The 11,472-nt window shown below is 32.5% G+C and overlaps 1 long non-coding RNA gene across 1 annotated transcript in view; it reads left to right on the top strand.

Annotated features, from left to right (window-relative positions):
- Window positions 1-5,231: 5,231 nt before the first annotated feature.
- The window catches only part of LOC140436784 (uncharacterized), a 32,519-nt gene continuing 26,278 nt past the window's right edge, over window positions 5,232-11,472 (top strand). The window contains exon 1 of the long non-coding RNA XR_011950305.1: window positions 5,232-5,578. This is a non-coding gene — a long non-coding RNA (uncharacterized lncRNA). The remainder of the gene's footprint in view (window positions 5,579-11,472) is intronic.

The following is an 11,472-nucleotide window of genomic DNA, read 5'->3' as shown; positions in this document are numbered from 1 at the left end:
CATTTTTCATATTATTCCATTTGAAATGTTTTTTTATACGATTGTATGTCCGATGAAAACCAGAGTGTCCAGCCGTAGGACTAGTGTGATTCTCTTGTAATATTGTAGTTATTTCCTCAGGTTCAGGATTTGTTAGTATATCATGATAAATGATAATAGATATATCAGTTTTTCTAAAAATAAATCTAATCATAGATCTAATTTTTCCCCAACTTAATTTATCGTAGCTAAAAGTTATTCTGGGTAGGCAAATTTTTAATATTTTATCGTTTAATAACCAGTCTCTTAATTTTATTAGGGAATTAAATATATCTTCATAAGAGGTATTGTCCCAATAATTATTTTTTATAAATATGTAATAAAAGTTTTTATTTTGATCAGAAATATATATAATGTCATTTAGTCTTGGATTTTTGGCTTTCAATTTTTCTATATGACTGAATTGTTTATTTATTTGTTTCTGAACGATCTCATTAAAATTTAAATCTACGGAAACAAACAATGCTAAATTTTGTGAAAATGATGTAATCTTTTCATTTGTTTCTTTTATATTATCATTTGTTATTAATATAGTTTCGGATTTAGATAAGAACTGTGAATAAGTGTCATTATTTTCTTTACTCATTTTGTTTATTTGTAAGGTGATTGTTGCCGGGTTTTTGTTTTCTTCGCAAATATTTGTTTCAGATATGGTTAAAGGAGGACGACTTAAACAATCAGCATTTTGATTTAATTTACCTGGTTTATAAATAATTTCATAGCTATATTCTTCTAATGCTAATCTCCACCTAACGAGTCTTGATCCGGGATCTTTTACATTAAATAGCCATGTGAGTGGTTTATGATCCGTATAAATGAAAAATTTATTTCCGTACAAATATGGTCTAAAGTGTTTAACACTCCATACAATTGCAAGTAATTCTTTTTCTGTTGTGCTATAGTTTGATTCCGCTTTGTTCAAGGTACGACTAGCATAAGCAATAGGTAAATCATCTGGTACTTTACCTTGAGAAAGTATGGACCCTATTGCATAATTACTAGCATCCGTTGTTAAGACAAAGGGTTTGGTAAAATCTGGATACTGAAGTATTGGTTCTGAACAAAGTATTGATTTCAGGTTCTCAAATGACTGTTGTTGAATGCTTGTCCAATTAAATTCAACATTTTTCCTCAGCAGTTTTGTTAAAGGTTGTGTTAAAGCACTGAAATTTTTTATAAAGCGTCTATAATAACCAGTGAGACCCAAAAAGCTCTTAATATCTTTTTGTGTTCTGGGTATAGGAAAATCTGTAACAGCACATACCTTTTTTTCGTCCGGTTTGACACCAAATTCAGTTATTAAATGTCCTAAATACATTACTTCGCGACGAAAAAATTCGCACTTATCTGGTTGTATTTTTAAGTTGAATGTAGACAATTTTTCGAATACTTCTTTTAATCTTTTATTATGATTTTCTAATGTATCGGCATGAATGACTATATCGTCGAGATAGACAAAACATCTGTAATTTTGTATTCCTGAGAGGACAGTATTCATTAGCCTTTGAAAAATACTGGGAGCATTTTTTAATCCAAATGGCATTCGTGAATATTGATAATGTCCAGACGGAGTTGAGAAAGCAGTCTTTGGAGAATCCTCAGGATCCATTTTGATCTGGTGAAATCCTGATGTTAAATCTATTGTTGAAAAATATTTTGAATGACCCAATTGGTCTAATATATCGACTATATTCGGAAGTGGAAATGAATCTCCTATAGTAATATCATTTAGTCGTCGATAGTCTATAACAATTCGCCATTTCTTCTTTGCTGAAGCATCGGCCTTTTTTGGCACAACCCAAAGGGGCGAATTCCATGGCGAAGTTGATTCTTCGATAATACCTTGATCTAGCATACCTTTTATTTGAGTTTCGACTTCATGTTTGTGTACTTCAGGATACCTGTATGATTTAGTGCTAATAGGTACATTAGAATTTAAAGGAATTTTGCAAGTTATGGCATTTGTACTGGTAAGTTGATCTCCTTCCAGATAAAAGATATGATTGTACTCCTTGCAAATAGAAATTAAAGATGATTTTTCTTCACTATTTAAATGATCTGTTCTCAAGGCATTTTTTAATTTAGCAATTCTGTTAGAATTCGTATTATCTTTATAAGAAGACATTTTTCGTATATTTGCATTGTTTTGTAAATTTGGAATTTTTTCTATTGCTACTTGAATATCGTTTAATTCAACATCCGTTTCAGTAGTGTTTACGATTGAGGTTAAAAAGAAATCATTTTTTACTTTAACAACACTAGGACATAAAAATACACCTTTAAAGATTTCGCGTTCGGGACATAATCCTTCGCTTAATTCATTATTTATTACTTTAATTTGAACAATTGTTTCAGTTCTTGCGGATAGAATAGTTTTATTACTTCTTGAGTTAGAATTAGAGTTTTGATTTAGTATAAGATCGTCTGAACAGGATTTTTCTTCTGAACAGGATTTTGATTTATGATTTCGTGAAGAGTTACAAGTTTTATTTGTGCATATCTCAGTGGATTTTACACATTTTGGACTTGAATTTTCTTTGGATTTAGAGTTAGATTTAGATTGAATTGGATTGGATAGTAGTTCTTCACTACTTAAGGTTATTTGGATATCATTGGTTTCTAAATAAGAATGATCCTCTATGGATTTAGCATCATAAGGAAATATTTCATCGATATTAGAACTTGTCTCGATATTTTGATCTCTCAGAAATTCGTCATTGTCATTGTTTAATGGAGATTTTATATATTCGATTGAAATAGAACAATTTTTAAAGTTTAATTTATTTTCTTTATAATCAATTTGGCATTTATTTATTTCAAAAAAATCGCTACCTAATATACCGTCGAAATGAAGAGGAAAATCGTCTTCTACGACATAGAAAACATGAGTTTGGACAAAATCTTTTATCTTGAAATTTACGTTACAACTACATATAGTTTTATTTGGATTTAAGACATTTTTATCAATGCCTCGTAGAGTAATAGACTTAGAATAAATTTTTGGAATGTTTAGTATTTTTGAATATTTAATTAAAGAAATATCTGCGCCTGTATCGATTAGAAACTTGCAAGAGGATGGATTAGAATTATTTACTAAGGGTAAATCTACATAGGAAGTGACTGAGAAGTTGATGGTTGTGATACGGCCTGAACTGAACGAACTCCTCGAGAATCGACCGTTGGTTGTCGAGGATTCTGGAAGTTTAAAGAATTTGTTGGATTTTTGTTTTTATTGTTAAATTCGCGTTTTCTACATTCTTCTATAACGTGACCTGGTTTTTTGCAGTATCTGCAAAAACGTTGGGAAGTGTTGGTATTTTCTTTTCTTAAGTTTGGAGGAAAATCAGAATTGGAATTTGAATTTGAAGGTTTATAATTTTGATTTTGAGAATTTGACCTTTGAAGATTTGAATTAGGATATTTTGGGTTTTGAAAACTAGAATTTTGAAGATGTCTAACATTTCTATCTGAATTGTTTTTATATCGACAGTTATTTGAGGAATGGTTATTTCGTTTGCAAATATTACAGAATGGTCTGAAAATTTCTTGTCTTGATAACTGTTCTTGTTCTTCGGCAATTGCTATAGCAACAGCTCTTTCTAAGGAATCTGGATTTCGGGCTTTGATTAAAATAGAGAGGTCTTTGTTTAATCCTCTAATAAAGACATTTAGTGCTTGAGTTTTTAAGAGTTTAGTACATGCATTTCTTGCATCTGGAGATAAGTCTGGATCAAGTGTATTTATTAATTTTATATAGCAATTTTCAACTTTATTTGCAAATGACATTACATTTTCACTGGGCATCTGACGTAAGGAATGTAATTCCAATTGCCACTGACCTTCAGTTCGGCGTTCAGAATAAGCATCTAATAAGAAGTCTTTTAAATCTTTCCATTCGTCAAATGTTCTGTTTCTAGTTATGGCCCTAGCTTTATCGGTTAATTTAGTTTCTATAATGGCTAATAAGATGGGTTTGGATTGCGGATTTACTAAATTGTATGCTTTATCACAATTGTCTATGAATTCGTATAATTTTGATTTTGTACCATCAAATCGAATGAGAAGTTTTTCAGCTATTTCAATTGATACTGACATTTTATTTGAATTAGAAGTAGAAGAATTTGAAAGAGAATTTGAGTCGGGAGAAGGTATTTGTTCGTCAAATAAGTTACTTATATCAGGATATAAAGTAGACATACGTTTACAAGATTTTTAAAATATGAGACAGAATTTAAGATAGAATGTACTTACAAGTAGAATATTGTTGTTGGTCGCATAGTCTATTATTCCACGGGTTCACCTCTACTTCCGATGGAACTACAATTGGGTTATGACTGGAACTGGATTTCGAACTGGATGTACTGGACCCCAATGTAATTAGTTGTAGTGGCGATTTTTCCACACTGACAGTTTTTTTTTGAATGATTCCTCGAAGGAAACAAGTCAATTCAAAAATTCCTCAGCTCTCCTTCTATCAGCAATCAGAGGAACTCTGCTACTAATATCCCACGTTCTGACACCAAATTTTGTTATGGAATACTATGCGTTTATTTCTTCTCCGGACTAACTCTTTGTTTTGGAATTAAACAGAATATATTGACATGTATAAATTTATTATATTAGAGGATGAAAATTACACTCTGCTTGTTATTTCTTAAAACTATGAATATATAAGTTCTGTTATCTACAATTATTTAACGATGTTTCTGGATGGATTTGAGTACAAGAGATTGGACTCAAATATTAATATTAAAATAGCAAATACGGATAGCTTATCGAACAAAGAAATAAGAGAAATAAATTATTATTATTCCATAGATACGAAGTATTAGGTAAATAAACTAGCGAAACTTATTTATTCTAAATAGGAAAATATTTATGAAGAGTATTGATTCTGATTTCTAACAGCAAATAATTATTAGTGATTATACATGAGAACTTTTCATAATTGTAAATAACATATACCAGGTGACTAAAAACTATATAGAAATACATAGATACTTTAATTATCTTACATGTGAGTAGGTAGGTACATTACATAATCAAACGAGACATAAATTACGCCACCTTATCTGCCATGCCCATTAATTTTAGGTTTAATTGCACTCTGATACAAAAAACTAACAATTCATTTCGGGAAATATTGATGTTATTTTTATATTTATTTTTGTTGTATATAGTAGTACGTGTATTACTATGACGTATTCAAATTAAGATAGTAACTTTACCTTCAATTATAGGTTTAGTTTTACCTTTATTACTGATATAATGTAGATAGGCTATAGGTATCCATTATAGTTATCAGCTTAAAACACTATTCGAAAGTGGGAAGTGTTTAAGTCAAGTTCTTGACTGAAATTTAAATATTGGCAGCTTACGCTTCTCACACTTTTTACGAAAATGAGAGCTGCCTGGTTACTGCTTCTGGTTGTGTGCTTGGTTGTCTTCGTTGAAGACATCAGCTGCGGCACAACTATTGTTAATCAACCACGAAATGCACAGCTTAATTATGCAAAACATCCAAGTCACTTAATCCAAGGTAAGGAATGTTCAATATATAGGTAATATATTTAATCTTTGTCACATTCCATATGCAACATTTGCTTCCCAAGAATAATTTTTATTTTAGCTAAAGGTATCAAAAGCATGTTTTTCTTCTTTTTTAATTGATCCTTATATTTGCATTACATTTCGAGATGATAAATCTTTTGTTAAATGTCCTCTACGTTATCAAATACCGATCTACAAACCGCAATGTCAAACGAAAAATTTATTTTACAGTATTGGGTTTGTATGTAATAAAAGTGATATATGTAATAAAAGTGAAATTCTACAAGAAAACAATTTCAGAACAGTGTTGTATTGTTGCGCAAGCTATTTTTCGTCAGTCCATTTTGCAAAGCTGATTTTTAAAGCCACGTCACTTACTTCGCATTTGCCAGTTTCAATGCTGGCATCATCAACAACACAAGTCTACCGAGTTTTGTTGTTATTTTCCTTCTCTTTACTTATCTTCTTCTTCTTCTTAGTCGTTGACCTGATGCAGGTATCGTGATATCATGAAGCTATTAGCTAAATTTCCCAATGTTCCTCCACGTTTTTCTATCTTCTGACAATGGAGCGCCAACAATATGGTTCGTGTATCGTGTGGGAGATCTACCTCTATTTCTTTTGCCTTCTACTTTTCCCTGGATGGTAAGTTTTTCAAGACCATTTCTTCGAAGCACATGTCCAAAATAGCTCATTATTTGTTCTGATATTTGTGTTCTTAGTCTTTTCTTTATGTTTAGCTGGTCCAGTATGGATTCATTTGTTCTTCGGGCCACCCATGGTATTCTCAGCATTCGTCTCCAGCAGTACATCTCAAATACATCTATGTTCTTTTTGTCTTTCTCAGTAAGGGTCCAGCATTCCGATGCATAAGTAAAAACTGGAAAAACTAGACTTTTTACTAGTCTTATTTTTGTATCGGTAGTTATTTCATGGCTTTTCCAAATTTTTGTTAATTTTGCAATAGCGCTTTTTGCGATTGCTGACCGCCGCTTTATTTCTTCAGTACAGCCTCCTTTGTTGGTTATTAATGAGCCCAGATACACAAATTTATCTACAACAGCGATATTGTTTATCATGACCAGATGATTTTGATTGTTGTTAGCTCTGTCAATTATCATGATTCCCGTTTTATCTCTGTTTATTTTAAGGCCCATCGTTAAGCTTACGTCTTCTATCCGTTGTAGCAAATGAATCAATTCAGCTTCAGAACTAGCGAGGATAGTAGTATCATCTGCATATCGCAAGTTGCAAATCTTCTTCCCGCCAATGGTGATGCCACCGTTCCAGTCCTCAGTAGCTTTCCGCATTATCCATTCACCATAGATGTTAAATAGAATTGGGCTTAGTATGCAGCCTTGTCTTACGCCCTTTGTGACCCTGAAACTATTGGTTAGTTCCCCATTTATTCTAACTCTGGCATAATTGTTATTGTACAGGCTTTTAATTAGCAGTATCAGATGATTGGGGACTCCCATTTTAGACAAAACTTGCCACATTTTACTCCAGTTGACCAAATCGAAAGCTTTACTATAATCTATGAAGCACAAATATGTTGTGATGTTGAATTCTCTGGATTTTTCTACAATCTGCCGTACGTTTAAAATTTGTTCTCTAGTATCACGTCCGGGGACGAAACCTACTTGTTCCTCCGCAATGTTAGGTAGTAAAAAGGGCTTTATCCTCTCGAGAATTATGTATAAGAGTATCTTACTGCAATGTGCAATTAGAGCAATTGTGCGATAGTTGCTACATAAATCTTTCGCTCCCTTTTTATGTATGGGAATATATAGTGATTGTGTCCAGTCCTCAGGCCATTTACCTGTCTCCCACACTCTTTGACAAATTTGATGTAATATATCCACTCCAACGTCATCTAGGGCCCAAATCATTTCAAAAGGTATGTTATCTGGACCTCTTTACTTATATCTAAGATGAATTCCGTGAGTAAGAGTGTGATCCTAAAAGAAAATTATTTTATAAATGTCATGAATGGTTCTGCAAGCTAGGGGTCTTCAGCAAACCTTTCTGCTCGAACAATTTCTTAAAAACCATTATTTTAACCACGGCACTTCTTTCGCTTCTATAAAGCTATACTCTATTACTGTTATTTTTTGTATATGTCTAAACTATTTTAATATTTTATGTTAATATTCCTTTTCTCGTTATGTTGTCCATCTTTTTTTCTTATTTTTTATTTCGGTCATTCCTGTTACTCGACATCTTCTTCGAGGGCATTCCACGTCTGTTGCAGCTTACTGCTGTTTCTCAGATTTCATTTCATTTAATTCAGATTTTGGAGTACTTGCACAATCACTACCTAATACTGTAAGAGCTTTTGTTATATTGACATTCCTATGATTTAGCTAAAGGTATCAAAGCGTCGTTTCTTCTTCTTTTTTAATTCATCCTCATATTTACGGTAAATTCCGAGATAATAAATCTCTTGTTTATATGTTCTCTAAGTTATCAAATATAATACCGATCTATAAGCTGAAATATTAAATGAAGAATGCATTTTATAGTGTTTGGTTTATAACAACAGTCTTCAATTGATATAGTCCAGGATATGATGGTAAAAATAGTAGAGAACCTTTGAATTTTTGTTATATGCATCGATTTGCTTGAAATTTTGACAGTTGATAAAAAATAGCTCAAGGATCAAAATCTACCTTATGGCAATATATACTTTTCCTCTAGGGATGGTTATCACTCCAACTCGGAGGTTTAAAAAAGTTTATCAAAAGAAAACGTTGTAGTCACTAGAATAGTGAATTTTAGGACAACAATGTTCTTTAGAGTTTTTTCAATATTTTTGGAGTTATTCGTGACTAACAGTTCACAAATTAAAAGTCAAAAAAGCATGTTTTCAACCGGTTTTTCGTGAATAACTTCAAAAATTTAGATTCTATCCGGAAGACTGTTTGGGGGATATAAAACAAAAAAAAAAAATATTTTTTTGTTTTATAAGCTTGGTAAAACAGGATCTAACTTATAAATACAATACATTTTGGAGACGGCTATCTCCGTATTCCCGTTATCCTTCGACAATCCTTCCGGTCCAAGGCATACTCCTCCTCCAAACCTCTCGATTCCATCGCTCTGTTAATTCCTTCATTCCAATGAGCGTCGAGGTCTACCTCTTTTTCTTCTTCCATGGGGCTTCCTTTTGTGAAGTTTTTGGGGCCAACGTTCGTCAGGCATTCTCAATAGGTGTCCAAACCATTTTAAACCTCTTCTTTCTATTCTGCCAATGACCGTTTCTGTAGCATTCATGTTATTTCTTATAGATTCGTTGGTCTTCCTTTCCATCCTTGATGTTCTAGCGCTTCTCAAATAATCCATTTCAACTTCCAACAATTTTCTCTTCAGGTCTGCATTAATTGTCCATACTTCAGAGCCATAACAAAGAATTGATTCAACCATGGTTTGCCCTATTCTTTTTTTGTTTCTTTTGGAAATGTTGCGATCCCACCATAAGGAGTTCAGACATCCTACAATTTTACGTCCCTGATTAATTCGTTGTTTAATTTCGGTGTCTCTCAAGCCGTTCTTATCAATGAGTGCACCTAAATAGTTAAATGTTTCCACTTGTTTTAATTTCCACGAACTCATCTATCAACACTTCAAACTTTGCATCTGAATTGATAACTAAATATTCTTCCACTTTGGTCTTCGCTAATTAGATGTCCTACATCATCTTGTATTTTTCCATTTATTATCTTTCCAAACAATCTCCCGAAAGTAGATAGGACCCTTAATCCTCTGTAGCAGTTAGGATCTTTTCGATTACCCTGTCTAAAGATGGACACTTGGTGAGCGGTTTTCCATTCAGATGGTACTTTAATTTGTTGGCAGCATTGATTCATAAGAAAAGTTATTTATTCTATTAGGAGTGAACCTCCTGCTTTAAGTAACTCCTAAGTAACAGCTATATTGCCAGGTCCTGGAGATCGCCTGTTTTTCATTTTAATTAACACAGTACGGACCTCGTTACTAGTTACTAGTATTAATGTTACTATTTGTTTGTCTCTCCATACTGTATTCCTTTCTTATATATTCCAATCTGGACTCTTGGAGTATATTTTTATAGTGATTTTCCCATTTTTCTATAGACACTAAAGTTGCTTAAGGAATTATGGGTGTTTTTCTTTAGATTAGTGATAGTTCTCCAAGCTTCCGTAGTCTGAGAACCAAAAATTAAATTTTTAATTTGGACACATTTTTGTGTCCAAATTGTTTGTTTGTGTCCAAATTGTGTCCAGAAATTGTTTTTTCTTCTTTTATTTGATTGCGTACATCTCCATTTTCCCTTTGATATGTTACTCTATTGCTAGATGTTTTATTTGTTAGCCATTTCTTATATTTTGTTTTTTTTCTTGTATCATTTCTTATACGTTTTCTGTCATCCATGGTGGTTCGTGGTGTTTTTTGTCGTTGTTCTCTGTTCCTAATACTTCATAAACAATTTTTTTAGTATCGTTTTGAGGTTGTTGTATTCTTGTTCTACATCCAAATTTCTTTCCATCTCATTTAGTTCCTTTTCTAATCTAGATTGAAAAAGATGTTTAATACTTGGTTGGAATAAAAGGTGCAATTTATATCTCTCCGTTTTGTACTGCGTAGTTTTGTTTCTCTTACTTTCGGTGTTCCGTTTGTAGTGTTGTTTATAGGGACACAAAAGATTAGCTTAAAGAAAGTAGTGATCTGTCCCCCAGTTAGATCTTCTTTTTACTCTGCAGTATTGGCACTTAAATTTTGATTTCTGTCTCATTATTATATAGTCTATGATCGAATTTTGTTGAAGTGAAGGTCGTTCCCAAGTATATTTATGTTGGAATTGGGTATTTATTATTTTTAAACCAAAAAGTTGACAGGACTCAATTAAGCTGTCTCCTGAACCATTTTTAACTATTTCTCCGTGCCGAACCACCTCGTCATTGTCTATTTGAGAACCTACTCTGACATTTAGGTTTCTTAACAGTATTATTTCTTGATGACTTTTTTTATCACATATTCCGAGGCTCGGCGTTAGAATTTTTAGTAAAAAGAGTTTCTTCCACATAATCGCCCAGGAACTGGCCCATCGCTCCAACACCCAAGCTTGGAGGACCAGGATTTTCTGTTGGGTTTCTTCCTTTAGTCGACATGTTCCAGTTTTAAGGCGCCAGACACTCACATTTCACCCTCTCACCGCTGCTATATAACGCACATCCATTGTACGCCATGTACCCGTTGGTTATGCGACATATATGTCTTCGAGGACGTGAGAGTAGGATTTACTGGCAGAGCCGAGTTCTGTTAGCAGAACCCCCAACCCTTTCGTTGGGAAACGGGTGGACATTTCTCTGAGTTTTATTGTAACATAAGAGTCGACATCTCATAATATTACCTCCGAGGTCCATAACCAGTCTTTAACCACCAGTCATTACCGTAAACTTAATATTAACAAAGGTATGGCTGTCCGAAAATAGACTTTTATTAATCAAATACAAAAATCCAAACATATGATGTTGAATAAGCGGAAAAAGTTTTTCATGGAAAACTTATCAAAAGTTTTTAAAGATTTTAAATTCTTTTAAAGTGCTTAAAGACTACTGGTAAAAGTCTTTTGCATTTGCATTCAAAGGTAAGTTATAACTAAAATCAAGTCGGGTTATATTTTTTGAAGAAAGCAGAAAGTAACAAACTCACCTCCGTACCCTCGCCAAAACTAACCTGGTTATATATATATATATATATATATATATATATATATATATATATATATATATATATATATATATATATATATATATATATATATATATATATATATATATATATCATCGAGTTAGAATCTATGGAAAGGCTATGAGCATATTAACGTGTGTATTAAAAACG

This window comes from Diabrotica undecimpunctata, chromosome 3 (genome assembly GCF_040954645.1).
Source record: "Diabrotica undecimpunctata isolate CICGRU chromosome 3, icDiaUnde3, whole genome shotgun sequence".
Classification (NCBI taxonomy): Eukaryota; Metazoa; Arthropoda; class Insecta; order Coleoptera; family Chrysomelidae; genus Diabrotica; species Diabrotica undecimpunctata.
The sequence above is the reverse complement of the archived record's forward strand: the minus strand, read 5'-3'. Positions and strand labels throughout refer to the sequence as shown.